At 39.8% G+C, this 15,874-nt stretch overlaps 1 protein-coding gene across 4 annotated transcripts in view; it reads left to right on the top strand.

Moving 5' to 3' along the window:
• LIN28B (lin-28 homolog B) overlaps positions 1-15,874 on the top strand; it is a 95,631-nt gene that overhangs the window by 73,835 nt on the left and 5,922 nt on the right. The window lies entirely within an intron of this gene.

Below are 15,874 nucleotides of genomic sequence, written 5' to 3'. Positions count from 1 at the left end.
CTTCCTTTAGCAGTTGCTCCTCAAAACTTGCAAAATCTGAGCCAGTGTATTATGTTACCACAGCTCTTCCTTCCCTACCGGCTTCCTCTAAGCAATCTGTTTATTTTTTTTCTGCCTCTGTTGCATTAATTTGAAGTGCTGTGAATGATGTGAAAACAATAGGAGATGCATATTAAAAATAGTTTCCAGTTGTAGTGTTCTGGTATTTCACATCAATGCTAATAGTTTAAGTGTGGTATGGTTTCAGGCTTCGGTGTATTAAAATGGTAACCAGTCTTAAATAGGATAGAGCTGATTAAAAATAAATTCACACACTGTAGCAGAAATTATATTCCTATCCTCTACTTTATTCTATGCATCAGTGATAGAGTATTTCTTTGTAATGTAGAGAGGAGTTCATGTTTCAGGTTTCTTGGTGACCATTCTTCAAAGGAAATTTTTTCACCGAGTGGAACAGTAGGATTATATAAATGGGGACTTAAAGCACTGCAATGCTGAAAAGTGTTCTGAAGTATCAGTAACATATACTTTGTGAAGCCCAGTATATAACCCATTAAACGTGTTTTCTAGGCTTCCAAAAAAGGATAGTGAATATTCCCCAAAGTTTCCAAACATGCTTATTTTCCTACTGTTTACTAGGAACGAGTGAATTTTTCAATGTGTACTCATAAATACTGAACAGCTCTGAAAGTATTTTATTAAATGTTTATTTGCTAAGTTGAAAATGCAAACCAGTTTTAATGCAAATCTCTCAATTATCCCATTACCACAAAAGTGAAACGAGTATTCAAGTCCTGAAATTTTGATGGCCCCCCTTATTCAAGATGTCTTTAGGTTTTCTTGCTGTCATCATTATTAGAAGAGAGATATCAGCTGAACTAATTCATGCTACAAGACTTCACAGGAAAAAAAAATCTGCATCTATTTTTTCTAACTTATATGCATGTGATACTAACTGAGGGTAAGAGGCAGGGCAAAGTATGGAAATGCAAACTGCTACTTCTGAAGGAAACAAAGCAGCAAGGAAGTTTAATGTGCTGAAATCAAGGGAGGTGTATCCATCTCCCTTCTATACTGAAGTGACAAACATCACAGGGTTTGTAACAGCTATCACTTGGGGATATTAACTTAAGGCTCAAGAGAGCTCATGAAAGAAAGGCATGAAAACTGCAGGCAGCAGCAGTATAGCCACTCCGATCTCAAAATGTGTCCTACAGCCTTGCATCCTATTAATAGAAAAACTGGGAAGAGTGGGTGAAATGCAGTGTGTGTACTGGTTGCAAATTGTACCTTAGCTTTATTATTTTACCTTACCTAGCACTTGTATTTTGTCAACTGGGTGGTTTTCTTTTTCTCAATCAATGGAAGCGTGCTAAAAATAATCTGTTTGGCTTTCAAAAATAATCTGTTGTAGTATATAACAGAAAATTACCAGGTAAAATAAGCTTTATTACCATGTGAACTCCAGAATGGGCAAAAATGAGTTTGCCGAGTCCAGCAGCTTTATTTCTGCTGGCACCTCTGTTGTTCCTCTGTGAGTTACGATTTGGAATTAGAAATATTTTTAATTTCATAATTATTAAATTGCTGTATCTTATGCATTGAACCCCACTGAGCCAAAAATGGCAAAATGTTAAGGCCCTTAAGGACAATCTTAGCAAAGAAATCTTCAAAATTATTTTCCTTAGTTGCACCTTTTAAAAGATAAGGGACAGGATTTAAGTTTGGCCTTCTTCTTGTGGGGAGAAAGTAGGGGTGGTTGTATTTTGCCTTTCTCCCTGACTTGTCTGTCCTGGAGTTCCTCAATTCATTGTTGTCTCACTGGCTGCAAGCCGTGGTTGCCCCAAAGCTTTTATGTTGCATTACAGGCTCACTGAGGAGGCGTTTGGCTGGCATTTCTCCTGCTTTTGGGGAAACGTGTGTAGGAAAGGAGACGCTGATCTTCTGATCATGTCCAGAGCAGCCTGGGGGAAAGAAAAGAAATCATCAGGTCACAGGTTGCCTTCCCTGGTTCATGCTATATAGCAGGCTCTGTTCGCCTGTTCTGTCCCTCCTGGCTGCTGTTGCCAAAGGCACACAGACCAGCTGGGAACAGGAGGAGTATAACAGATATCCATGAGTTGTATGGCTTCTTCACCCTATGAGGCACTGACCTGTGGATTTGGTGAGGGGATTTCCTTCCTCAAACTGCCAGAGTAGTGCAAAAGCAAGTAAGTTCAAAGAGGTTAGAGAACTTTCTCCATGGTATTGACCGTGGCTTCTCAGCCCCTTTAATAATCCAATCAACCCTGATGCTGCAAAAGCTTCTGTGCAGTTTCTGTGACAACAGGTAAGTGTATGCAGCATCACTCTAATATCAGTCATGACTTCATATACTAGACTTTGATAAAGACTTTGATGTAGCTGTCTTCTTGAGCTGCTATATCAAAGTCCACCTCCAGAAGAAAACAAACTACCTTAGCACTGCTGCTCAGTGCTGCAATTCAGACATTCCTGGCTACAATCTGCTGTTTATGTGGTGTGGCTTGCCTGAAGGTAGACCCATTGGAGAGGAAGGGCTTTGCACTTTTCTCATCCCGTTCCCATCAGCACGCGCCACACCTGCAGTAAACAGGGAGAAAGTCGTCCCCTCTCCCATTCACTGATCATGTTTCAGCGGTGCCAATGAAACCTGCTAGAAGGCCAATCTTTACTCAGAACTCTTCTTATTTTATTTCTTCTCTCAGAGAGATCGAGACAGGGAAATTTGACCACATTTTCAGAAGGTGATGATGAGTAACAAAAATTATGCAAGCACAGTTTGCCCGGATTGGGTAGGAAAGAAATTACATTGGGACTGTTGATGAAGTCAGTGATGATTAGTGGTATGATTAAGATCTGCTGGAGCAGGATCTAAGGCTGCATGGAAGGAGGAAACTGAGAATTTTCAAAGAGTATACAGGGAAGTGAGCCCAAGGTAATGTATGATATGCTTCATTAGGACACAGGGTTGGTTCTACTCAAGGACTGATAGATCAGGATTTTAAGGAGGGCAGGGGGAGAGTGGGGGAGTAGAATGGACCTGCTGCTGCTGCTAACAGCCATTAAAAAATACAAAGCCAGCTGCTCTCAGAGCAGAGCTTGATCCTTTCAGTGCCTTTAGCAGCACAGTATATATTCAGAGGAGGGGAATTCATGAGGCCCTATGGACCTACACCATGGCATTACACAAAAATGCAAGCCTGAACAATGGGTGGCCTCAGAGGTTCCATCTGGCTTGCCATTAACAAGGTTAAAGTAAAGTGGGCTGCTGTGTCTGTGCCGCACACAATTTACACTTCAGATGTTTTAACTTCGGAGCCGGACTGGAGGGAGTGCAGTTCTGTCTGCACATGGCAAGGGGCTTGTCACATGTCTGGCAGACGTATTTGGCATTGATGCTCTTTCAAGGATACAACAATATTATTTGGCTAATTTGTAAGTACTCTTTTCAAAGTGAAGGCCAGCTCTTTTGACTAAGTCATTAAAGATATATATATTCAGTCAACAAATGGGAATTGCAGTCAAGTCTTATTTTCTCAGGATATTTTAATAACATAATATTAGCTAGCAGCATAGAGGAAATGTTGCAACTGGCATTTCTAGCAACAACGTGAAAACTGCAATCCACTTTTAAGCTAAAAGGGATATTGATCCATACATAGAAATGTATTCTATGGTAAAGCATTGAATTTTTGGAAGTACCAAAATACTTATCTGGTAGTGTTAAATATGGTAAATAATTTGTTTTTAAATTGAGATATTTGCACTTTAATAGGTTTTAATGATGCTGATCATAACTGTAAGCACTAGTAAATTTAATAATCAGTTGAAAAAAATGAACTCACTGCCCCATTATAGTATTGCAATTCTGAAAATACATTTTAGTCACAGTCTTGTACTTTATAAAACAGTACAAGGGTAGGCATCTTTCCAGTGCTGTAGGAAAAGCATAGATTATGGCTGCTCTGGGTAGGTATCCTTTACATTTTATTATTGATTCATTTTTTCATCCAAATTGCACTGAGTTGCCTTAAAACAATATAGAACCCTTAGACTGCCTTCATACGTGTGTATTTGATTTTTTAAAAATCCTATAATTTGACCAATGAAAAAACAGTAATCATTTATAAGATATTGCACCTGAAATATTTTAATATATTACAGTGGTTATTATTCTGTTGATATCAGATAATAGTGACATTTTTACTTCTATTTTGTTAGCTTTATTCATGAAGTAAATGATACTTTTGTAGAGAGGTAGTGGTATATCAAGAAGTATAGACATGGCTGAGAGGATATAATTGTAGCTAATTTGGGGATATTTTCTGTGCTGTGACCACTAGGAAATCCCAGGTGCCAGATGCTGTTTCATACTGCAGTTTCTCTGGCAGTAGTGCTTGAGGGGATGATGGGAATCTCAGTGCTGGTCTGTTCCTTCCCACCTCCTGGCTGGGTTTATCACACCCATGGTCATGCCAGGGCAATGGCTTTTTGCCTCAGAGCTGGAGGTGTGAGGTGAACCGAACTAAACGAATACTGCAAAAATGAAAAGCAAGTAGGTGAATTATCTGAAAACTTTTGCTGTAAATGAAATGCAGAGCAGCTGAGCTGGACTCCTGGTAACTGCTTACAGTGCTAGATGGCTTGCAGTACTTGACCATGATCTCTGGCAGATCTGTGTTGGTGTAGCATGCTGCTTCTGGCTTGTTTCACAGCACGGAGTGTGAAACCAGAAGGGTACCACAGGAGCAGTCGCTGATGCTACCAAGACGGCAGTGGTGGCACCTGTGCTGTGTAAAGCTGTGCATGAACTGAGAGGAAAGCTACACATTAGTTAGTAGAAGGCATTCTGATTCAGGCTTTTACACCATGATGGAAGCATGTGCCTTCCTTGTCTGATTCTTCTTTAGTCCTTCCTAAACACAGACTGAAAAAGATGTGTGAAGAATTTTTTCTGCACTTATTCAGTTTATTTCAATAACTCTCCTTTTCCATTTAATGTTTGAGTTGCGGCCATAAGAGGAATGGCTTTTCACAACTTGCTTTTCATCCTGGTGGTTGGACAGTACTAGGAGGGCTGTAACGTGGAAGACAGCTTCCAAATCAGATATGTATTATCTGTATTATAAATCTGCTTGATTGTTGTTCTAGCTCAGTGAATTCCAATTGATTTGTGACCTGTTCAACCATAAGATGCTGTACTGTTGTACAATGATTATTTTCTTAGTTTACCATATGTAATCCAGAGGGGCACACTCATATCCTCAAAGCTATGAGGAACCTGATTGCCCCAGAGGTCCACGAGTTTGACGTTTGAATACCTGTAAACATTTGATTACATCTGACCCCTAATCCTTTGAAAGTCTATTATCAGCATCTCTTTTTCAGGTCTAGTTCCCAAAAGGTTCCTTCTGTATTTTCTCTCACTGATGTCATTTACTTAAATCTCCATCACCAGTGTCAAAGCCCGGGAAAGATAAGACTTCCCCTGCAGGAAGTATGGGGACTGTGCTTGAGGTTGAGAGCCATGGGTGAGAGCCGCAGTTTACCTCCAGTCTGGAGTTAGTTGGAAACAAGTATTTGCAGATTTGTTGGATATTTAGAAGTTCTGTAAGGAGAAAAGTCAATGGGATCTGTCTTGACTTAGGAGCATGGCTTTCTGGCCTTTCAGTTTTTCAAGAGGGAGGCCAGTTTAGTAAATAGATTGTTCCTGGAAGTATCCAGGAATATTGTGGGAAACATCAGGCTGTTAAAGATCTGGGCCCTTAGTCTTATAAGGCTAAAGCTGCGTAGATATTATGATTTTTGATCACATAGAAGGCATTGGGTTCCTAGGTGCAATATTTGAGTGCTGCCTGGAGCCTCAAAAAAACTGATTTATGTGCTGTCTAGATGTACTGTGCCTTGTATCAGCTGGGCTTTCTACAGAACAACCGGAAACTCAGTGCTCTAACTGATAGCAGAATCCACAATATTGTCAGGTTGGTTCCGGAGCCTTGGTTTGTATGACCCAAAACATTTTAACCTATACAAAAGACACCCAAGGGATCACCGCATACCTAGAAGTGTTCACGCTGTGTGTCTGAATGCCAGGTCCTTTCTGTCTGGAGGCTGTTCTCTACAGATGGTGGCCTTTTGAAGAAGGATTAATAGATTCTTCTTGTGAGCTAAGAAACAAGGGTTGCTCTTCTCCACTGTCTCAGGGGAGCAGGTATTGCTTACCAGATCCAGCAGGAGTGCACCATGTGGAGGAAGCACAGCACAAGATGCAAGGATACTGAGACTGAGGAAAGGCAGGAAGGATCTGGGCTGTGCAGGCTGATGAGTGCAGTTGTAAAGCATACAGCAGCTCGTAAGACTACTGTTGGGATTTTTTTAATGATACAAAAATATATATCCAGTACTGGCACCTGATTTAATTAGTTGTTGCAGGGAGCTGGTTTGTTAGCCACCCCTGTGCTGCGGAGTGACTGAGGAAGGGCTGGCACAAACTGGGGAGGCTGACTTGGGGCTGCAGCCCTGCTGCAGCCTGGACTGCCTGTGATTTGCCTTCTCCTCAAGCCAGCAACGGATATTTATCCAGAGTGGCAAAAAATAGGTCTAGTTCTTTGTTCAGCTGCAGTATATTTGGATCTTGTGGAAGGATACTCTCAGTTTTTCCTGTGGAAGATACTTAACCACAGGAAGAAACTGGCTATTAGCCACTGTTTCCAGTAAGGGTTAGTATGGATTCCTATGAATTTTGACATTACACATTCCAATCATAGCCACTGCAGTATGTTCCTGTCACCTTTCTGTGTCTTCTAACTTGCCTTCAAACCCAGGATTGAAGGAGGGCAGACAGACTGACTGCATAACTGGGTAATTCTCAATTTTGCTAGAAGTCAGGATTTGCACTCCAAAATGGAAGAAATGTGAACTGTCCCCCCCACGGAAATTCAGTATCTTGCTGACCTGTGCACACTTTGCATAAATGAATGCAGAAAAATATTTATATGCCTTCTTTGGTCCCCCACCAGAAATCAGATTGATCGCGAGCAACTTCAGGGCTTGCATTAAAAATATGTCAGCCTTTCTGCCTCTGCATGCTTCCAGTCTTCACGTTTCAGTTTTCCTGCCCTGTGCAGTTAATACTGCTGGGTAAGATGTTCTGTTTAAAGTATAGATGAAATGTTGAGGCACAGACACAGTACTGGTGTTAATCACTCTTCTGCTTTGTGACTGCTTTCTACATTGTAAATTCAGGGCTTCTGTAATTGAAGTTGTGACTCGGGTATGAATTGCTGATCAGAACTACAGATAGCTGGTTATGCTGTGCTTGGCAAGCATATCCATCTCGTCTTTCTTACTGTTTTTCTTTGGCTAGTGCATGTGGTGTCCGAGTAGTAATCTGCCATCTGCAGTGATCATAACTAGGGTGTTCTTATCTGAATTGTTCTTTATTTTCAAACATTCTCTTTAAGTCTAGGGCTCCAATTATATATAAATCTCTTGAATCAGATTTAATTGGTCATGGCAGGAAAACTGATGCTCAGCCTGTAAATGTCCTTTTTTTGAAACAGTTAACTCATTCTTTCTTACCTTGGATGGCTGAGTACAAATGGCCAGAAGAATCAAACGTGTCACTTCTCTACCTTGGCCAGAGTTCTTTGGCTTTGCTATTCTAAATATTTTGTTGTGTTGTATTTTCAGGTGTCACATCAGCTAGCAAAGACAGATTCACAGGTGAAACTGAGGTGCTTCCTCCTCATGCAGTACGCGAGGCAAGAGCCTGCACCGCTGCAGTGTGACTTTTAAGTATTCATACACAGTGAGAAATTCTCTCCTCAGTTACACTATTAAAGTTAGCCAAGAACAAGCTCCCTGAAGTTAGCAAAACTGCTCTGCGTTTACATTTGCGTGACTGACAGCAGAATTAAGACCATTAAGATGATCTGTTTCTGGATGATGCTGTCTTTTTTTCTTTCTTTTTTTCTTTCTTTTTCTTTTTTTTTTTTTTAAGTTTTCTTCACCTCATTGTTAGCATTTTACTGAAGTGATACCACATAACATGCCTAATCATGACCAAGAAGGATAAAGTGGTATAGTTTACCAGATATTTTAAAATGCTTTCATTAATGGTTGATTATTTGTAACACTACACAGAATTAACAGATTTCAGAGAAAGAAATACTGAGCTCAAACTCATGCCATCCCGAGGCTAAAGTAAGAAAAATGAAACACCAAATTTTGAATTGACAGTGTTGTTTTTATGTGCACAAATGTGTGTTTTGTTGGTGATTGTTTTTTAACATACGTAATTATATAGAGAATTAACAATTAAGATTGTTGTAAAATAGATTGGAATAAAAAAACATTGAATTAATTTACTTGTAATTCTCAATCCATGCCTCAGGTAGGAATTAAAAGCTTTAACATTTGAGTCTTAATCCTTTTGCTGCCGAAATCCTCTTTTCACACTTTGCTGTTGCCTCTGCATTTTGATACGAAAAGCTTCAAGTTAAAATCTTAAGATGGTGTAAATCTCTTTAAAATGTTACACAAAATGCTGACTTTAGTAACGTCAGTATATGGAGCTTGTCCATGTTAGCCGTGTTAGGTGCAAGTTTGGAAAAGTAAACTAGGAACTGACTACTTTCTTCCTCAGTCAGTAGATCACTATGATGCAGATTCTCTTAGCACTAAAATGTGGCAGTAGAGCTACTGAATAATTCTCCCTGCAGGTATTGAACGTATGAAGTTGCAGGCACAGTTTCATGGAAAACCATCCACCATGTTTGTTGGCCTTTTGCTGGAAAGGGAAGCCCTACATGTATTTAATGTGACATGAGTTATTGTATCAATTTCATGAGCTCTGGAATGATCCTCCATAGGGATAACTGACTTGGCCTTATAACAACAAATGTGGCAGTAACTGTCCTTTATTTCTGAAGAATGAAGAGTGAGGTGCTGGTCACATTCTGCAGTCCTTAACACTTGTGAAGCCTATGTTCGTGCAAATCATTTGATCCATGATAGGACAGCTTTTCTGAGAATCTACTTCAAGATTGGGATTTCAGTCAGCGCCTACTTTTGTTGACTAATATTTGTGAAACTGTGTGTGTGATACTGATTTATAAGAGATACTTGAAGTTACGTGACCCTCAGACTGGAAAGAGAATGTGTTATGAAACTTGTATTTGCTGTTAATATCAATGACAGAATAAGGAACAGTGGGGAAATGGCAAGTTTTTACTACCAGTTCCCAGTAACGTACTGCCCTTTTATCAGGACTGTGCACTTAGCTGATGTGTGGATGTGGACACGCTGCAGCTGGATCTGTGCAGAGGCAGATCAGGGCAGGCATGCTGCGTAGCTCAGGAGCAGCACATGGCTGACCCAGGCAGAGCAGAGCCTGTGCACCATTACCTGTGTTACTGAGCCAGGGTTCTGTACTGCAGGCACTGAGAAGCAGCTTCAAACCAGTCCAGGTCTACCCAGTGCTGCGCATGGGTAATGCTGGCAAATACACTTCTCAAATGTGGGCACACACTCTAGGGTACCTGTGGTAAATCTTTATGGTGGCCTTTCCACCAACATGAACTATGGAAAATAACTATTATTTTAAAAAGTACTGCATAGATGACTGCTTTTATTCTTATTTCTATAGAAATGAAGGCTTACAAATATTCAGAATATTTGTGTATGTGGTTTCGTAATGCAAGAAAATTAACAGTAGGCTTGTTTGAAATCACAGCATAGCAGTTCATGTTGGAAATGCGTGATGTAGGAGTGTTTAAACCATTAAACCATCACTGATCTTATATCTGCTCTATCTGGATGGGTTGGAGCTATTAGAATACGCACATTCTTTCCACATTGTATTGATACTTTTGGAGCAAAAACCATCTCTGGTGTTATGCTGAAAAAAAAGACCTCATTTTGTAAGTTGTTATTTCAGGAGTTCCTAACTCTCAGTGTAAAGAAAACCCTTTTATTGTAAGGAATGAAAAGAACATCCAGAGCATTCCTCCTTGAGGATGCATTTCATAAGGATTTTTTATGTGATTTATGCAAAAAAATAATTTTCCTTCATGCCTCTGAAGAGGGCTGAGTGGATAGCACAGATAAGGTTTCATGGAAAGCAAGAAAGAAAGGAAATGATATTGTGGAGGTTGTTTTCTAAGAGCCGATGTCTGTGTAGTTCTTTGTGCTTTGTGAGCCACCTTCCATTTCATTGTTCTTCTTGCTTTTCGAGGAAAATAAACGCGTAAAAAACATCTTTCAGTAAAATTGTATTAGCAGATTTTAAACAAATTTCTTTCAGTGAAGCTGACCAGTGCCCCAAAAGGCCTGGTTTATCAGACAAATGCACTGCGTTTTTGTCAGCGTCTTTGTTGGGGGGGGGGGAGGGGGATGGGAAGCCCACACAACAAAAGACCACAACCTATTGATACGGCTTCTGGATGCAGGAGGGAAAATAGATTGATTTAGAGCTAAGCACGGAAAACTATTCGATCTGATGAGTTTACGATTGAGCATTTTTGTTTATTTATTTGTAATGAGAGTATGCACTGTCAATATTCTACCCTGTGTTACTGGAAGCTTTGCAGAAGGTGGGTTTGTGTCAGCATGCTAGGGCTAGCTGCAAGATGAAAGAAAGCAACCTTTAAAAAAAAAAATAATGGTGGGATCTTGTTTTCCTCATTGAAATTGAGTGGCTTCAATAATGTGCTGTAGGATTAGCCAGAGGAATAGATAAACACTTCTATTTCATCTTTATTTCTTTCGAAGAATCACCTGGGTATTAAAAGGCTATGGCTTTTAATCTCAAATAGGTAGAAAGGCACGGTACATTTTCAGACTGAGTTTTACTGAAGAGTAGCAGCCTGCAGTTAACTTCCCAGCATGTCAGCTCTGCACTGCCTTTTCTGGGGCAGCATGTAGGCACAGGATTAGGACAAATCTAGATGTGGCCCCTGCGTACACGTTCTGGATTGATACCATACAATTTTGCAGTATATCTGACAGAAAATAATTACAGTTTTGAGATTCAAATAATTGTTGATCTGTTCTCATGGATTAAAAAATGAGGTTGTTGGTTAAGTTTTCTATCTTAGCATCACTCTGCTTTCTGGGCGCACCATAAATGCTATGATGGAGAAGCTAGATGCTCCTTTCTCTACTGTATTTAACAAGATAATTTTATGTGGCCTAGACAGATTCAAAATACAGTTTTTGAATACTGATGCCTCATTAGACCGTTCTCAGAGTTACTTGTATTCCCACTGCATTCAAAAATAGCTTAAGAATTGCAACTTAAAGAACAAAATAGCATAAGAACTGAAAAAACCTTGTTTTTGTTTTGTGAGGAGAAGAAATTATCTTCTGGGCCTGAGCAGGCAGTGCACAGATGCCCAGGGCATTTTGTGTACATCACACTGACTGTGTTTATCTTGAATTAAAGTCACGATCAGTAGCTCCCGGGCTGTTTGGGAACCCCTCTCAGCCCCACAGAGGTTTTTGTGACCCAGCAGTGTCCTTTTGCACTGCCTGTCACTAGGTCTGTGGGGCCCTTGGAGAAACACTTCCATTTTGTCTGAGATTTTTGTTTCTGTTACATCAGTCGTAGCTGAAGCTCCCTTCCCAGCTAAAGAAGGAGGCTGAAGCCATCTGCAGTGGATGCTGTTGGCAAGAAATGTCCTTTCTTCAGATTGTTGTGAAAACAAAAACAAAAACCGTATCTAGCTAGGTATGGCTTTAAGCATTCCCTTGTAATTATTTGATCCGCTTTAACTGCTTTGCTGGCATTCAGCACGTTGTGAAAACATCATACTTGCATATGCCATTATGAAACCTAGCTGTTTTTCAAAGCATTTGAACTGCTGGATGAAGCATTGTTTACCACGGTGCAGCTTTTGTTACCCGATAGCATTCCAAAAAATAAAAAGAGGAGCTGGTGTTGGGAATAGCACAGTGAATTATTTCAAACATTCTACACTCTTCCTCCTTTCTTCCCTTTGTGAGCTCCATCAGATATGAAAACCACCACCCCCAAAAATAGTCACTAGGGCAACCCTAATGCTTTTCCCCCAACAGATAATAGAGTGGAGCCACACAAATGATCCTCTTCTTGTCGTATGTATTGGATTATCATCCAAATCATATTACGTGAAGCAGAATGAAGAGGGAAGCGGTTATGCTTACCCTCCTTATTGCTTAGCTCAGCTGAGCTGTCGTGAGAAACGTGTTGGTTTGATGGCTGTGTTGTCATGCTAAAGGTGAGAGGGTTAGAGAATGCTTGCTTCCTAACTATGAGGGGACGACTGGGACAAGGCAAAATAGATGAAAACTAGGGGGTATTTTGTTTTTGCATTTGGTTGTGGTTTGGAGTACTTGTCATGAATTTTTGGTCATCAGCTTTTTGGAACTAACACAATACGTTATGTTGGAATCCACAGACTTTCTGCTTGTTCATCTGTTTCTTCTATGTGTAGTTTTGTGTAATCACAAATCCGTAGCGAAGGAGAATTTAGAAGTGTGTTTAACTTTGTCATGTGTTCTTTCTTTATTAATAGTAATTAATGCTACTGTTTTTTGGAGAAATACAGTCCTAGATAAGTTCCTCCAGATATTCCTTCATTAAAATCTTCATCCTTTTTGTATCAATGATGAGTACTGATCCCCCTCCTTCCTACCCCTGCTGTAGTGAAGGAGGGATTGCCCTTCAGGATAATTGCCATCTCTTTATGTACATTGTTGCATTATTTTGAGCCTAAAGCTGGCATTAAATCATGAGAGAGGACATTCCTTTTTTAGCGAATCTTCCTTGCTGTTGCGTTTTTCTAAGGGTTGCTCCTACTATAGAGGCACTTCTAAGGGCTTCTTGTGGTATTTCCATGGTGTTTCTGAAGAAGTATTTACTGCAGTTGCACTTATGTAGAGTTTTTGAAAACACAATTGAGTGAGAGTGTGCTGATTTTCTTAGCAGGAGCCAGCTTGCACGTTGTTCTATGTATTTATAGAGATAGCATTGTGGATACATAAATCTGTGTGCAAGTATCGTACATTATCAGTTTTCATTATGTTGTAATGCAGGTTTATATGGCAGAGACGAGCAAAGAGCTGAAGCATTTTGGACAAAGGGTTAATACCATACCTTAATGTGCGTGGATGCTGCCACGTGGTGTCATTTGTGAGCTCCTGAGATGGCTGCCCATTTCCTTTGGGTGTAAATCCCTTCAGAAGGAAGGCTTCTGAGTGTGGGGTGTGATCTCTTCTCTTGGTAGGAGTGATTGACAAGGAATGAATACATAGTTAAAAGAAGGGAGTGAATACCACCCCCCTGTTTAAGTCCAGGCACAGCCAGGCTGGCACATATGTATTCTGATGCGACACAAGAGCCAGATGCTTGGGTTGGTTAGTCACAAAAAGCATTCCTGAAAAGGCAAATCATAGTTTAATTACAGCGGCTGCTGACATCATTTTATTTTACAGTGACATTTTACAAGGGATTTGAATAAAAGCAGAGAATATTTTTGCAAGCAAGATGTATTGATAAAAATATATGCAAAAGGTGACTGAGGCCTCTTGAGTGGAAACAGGGGCCCTGACAGCAGGTTCTTGGTCAATTGGTAAGGTGAAATGGTTCATTGAATTGGATAACACAGTGCATACCATAGTGACTGATTAAATTGATTTGTCCGCGGCTACCACCTCCTCTGCTACTGAAGCCCTTTAACCTATTTTCAAACTTTTTTTGATGATCCTAAATAAATGTGATGTTACAGAAGGAAGCCAACACAAATGCATTTGCAGCTATAAAATTCTGTATTTCTTAATTAAGGTAAAATGCACGTTTTCCTGAATGCACACTCACATGTGATATTGTGTTATGCTGTACTTAGATTAAAAAAACAAACAAAAAAAAAAACTAGGAAATAGTTCACTGCTAGAAGCAAATGCACAGGACATTAACAAATAACATTCTTTAATATAACCTGCATTATAATAAATTTTTGAAGTCCTAGCTGTATTTACTGGGGAAGGAGAAAGTAAAATATTTAAGAGGTTTTGTTGTTGCTGTTCTTGCAGGGGTATTGTTGTTGCTGTTCTTATGTTTTTCCAATTGCAAGTTTTACTGTCTTATCATTTTAACCAGAGGATGTTTAGTAAACTTGTCAGGGAAATATAATTGAATGCCTGTTAAGACTGAATGCTGCTGTTAAGCAAGGCCATTAATTTTAAAAATACCTACAATGATTTGGAAAAAAACACTCAGTTAATATTGTTTATTAACTTAAAACTTTTTATACTACAAGGAAAAAGGCTTAATGTTTCTGTCTTAAACCAGGATGTTCATATTTTACAATATGTTTAGTATTTCTTTGCTAGGAAGATGTGCACTAAATGACTGTGGGGCTTGTTCGTATTCTCTCCTTGGCTGAAGGGAAGCTTTATACTTCATTTTCTCATGGGTTATTTCATAGTATATGCAGTCAGACTAATGCTGGCATAGCCTTCAAGTTTCTCTGAAAATCAGATAATTCTGTACACTGATGGTGAAGAAGTAGAACTGTTTCACCTAAAATTTTCTGTTAGTCTCTTAAAATAAAGATAGGGTTAGCATCTTGCTAGTAGGGAAAAAGAAATACAAATAGAGAAGCTCTTGGGACTGTTTCTTTAGAGCGGTTCTGTAAACTTCAACAGCCATTTTGTAGCCTTTTTATCAATTACACAGGTTTTATCAGTAACATTTTTATGTAGACAACATATATTCTATGAGACACTAGCTATACATACAGCTTTGCATGGGCAAAACTTCTTGTGTTTATGTAGACTAACAGATTACTGAATGCAAGCTCAGAACAGTGCCGTGGTACTGCCCAGGAATCTGAACATTTTGATGTAGGCTTGAGCAAAAGCACGTTGCATGATTATAAACCTGCAGTTCCTTGTACATAGAGTCTTGTTGAATTCTTCATGCTTATACCAACCATGAGTATTTGTGCTACTTTCTTTTTAATTGATTCTTGCAGTTAAGGGAAAGAAAAAAAAAAATCATTATTGGGTTAGTTCTCTTCAGCAGAATGCTAGCTGATAGTAGATGTAATCCATATGCGTTCGGTGCAAGTATTTGTAATACAAAAAAAGGAGAACCATAGAAAAATAGTCAAAGTAAGAAGCTGAGTGGTGAACGTGACCAGCATAATTTCATCAGGTAATTATTTCCCTGTATCAGGTGTCAGATTAATATAACTCGAGGATTCACATTCCTGGTGCATGTTATAAAGAGGGAGTAAAGAGCAAAGAACTGTTGGAGATTTCTTGATAAAAAGATTAATAGAAGTGTTTACATTTGGGCCATTTTAAAGACCTGCTGTTGCCCCTGCAGCTTGGAAGAGGTGCTCTGCCGTGTGTCTGCCTCTGGCAGCTGTTCTTTTGAAGATGACACCCCAGGTCACCACCACTTGCAATGCGGTTTGGGAATTCCAAGAGAAAACAAACAAACCCTGTTTTATGACTCTTGCTAGGGCTCTATTTATTTTGTTTTGAATTTAAACCATAAAAGCCATTACCAACCCTCTGAAACCTAAGCATCATAAAAGCTTGGTCGCAACCCTCCTCTTGGTGTGCCTTCACTGAGGCAGGGTTTCGGACGTGATCTCTTATGAGACTGAAGAGTTTTTGAGCACAGAGTATCAGAAAAGGCAGCACATTCTAGGAGACGTGGCATAGTCTGTGGCAGCTCCTTAGGAAAGGCCAGAAGTTTTCTCCCTGCTTGTTTCTCTTTATGGCCGCGAGCCAGCAACTCGTGAACTGAAACATCGCTCTGAGTGAAGAGCTGGGTACTGGTGGCTGCCCCCTCTCCCCA

Source organism: Meleagris gallopavo, chromosome 2 (assembly GCF_000146605.3).
Source record: "Meleagris gallopavo isolate NT-WF06-2002-E0010 breed Aviagen turkey brand Nicholas breeding stock chromosome 2, Turkey_5.1, whole genome shotgun sequence".
NCBI classification, from domain to species: domain Eukaryota; kingdom Metazoa; phylum Chordata; class Aves; order Galliformes; family Phasianidae; genus Meleagris; species Meleagris gallopavo.
Note: the sequence above shows the minus strand (reverse complement) of the source record. Positions and strands in the feature narration are given on the sequence as shown.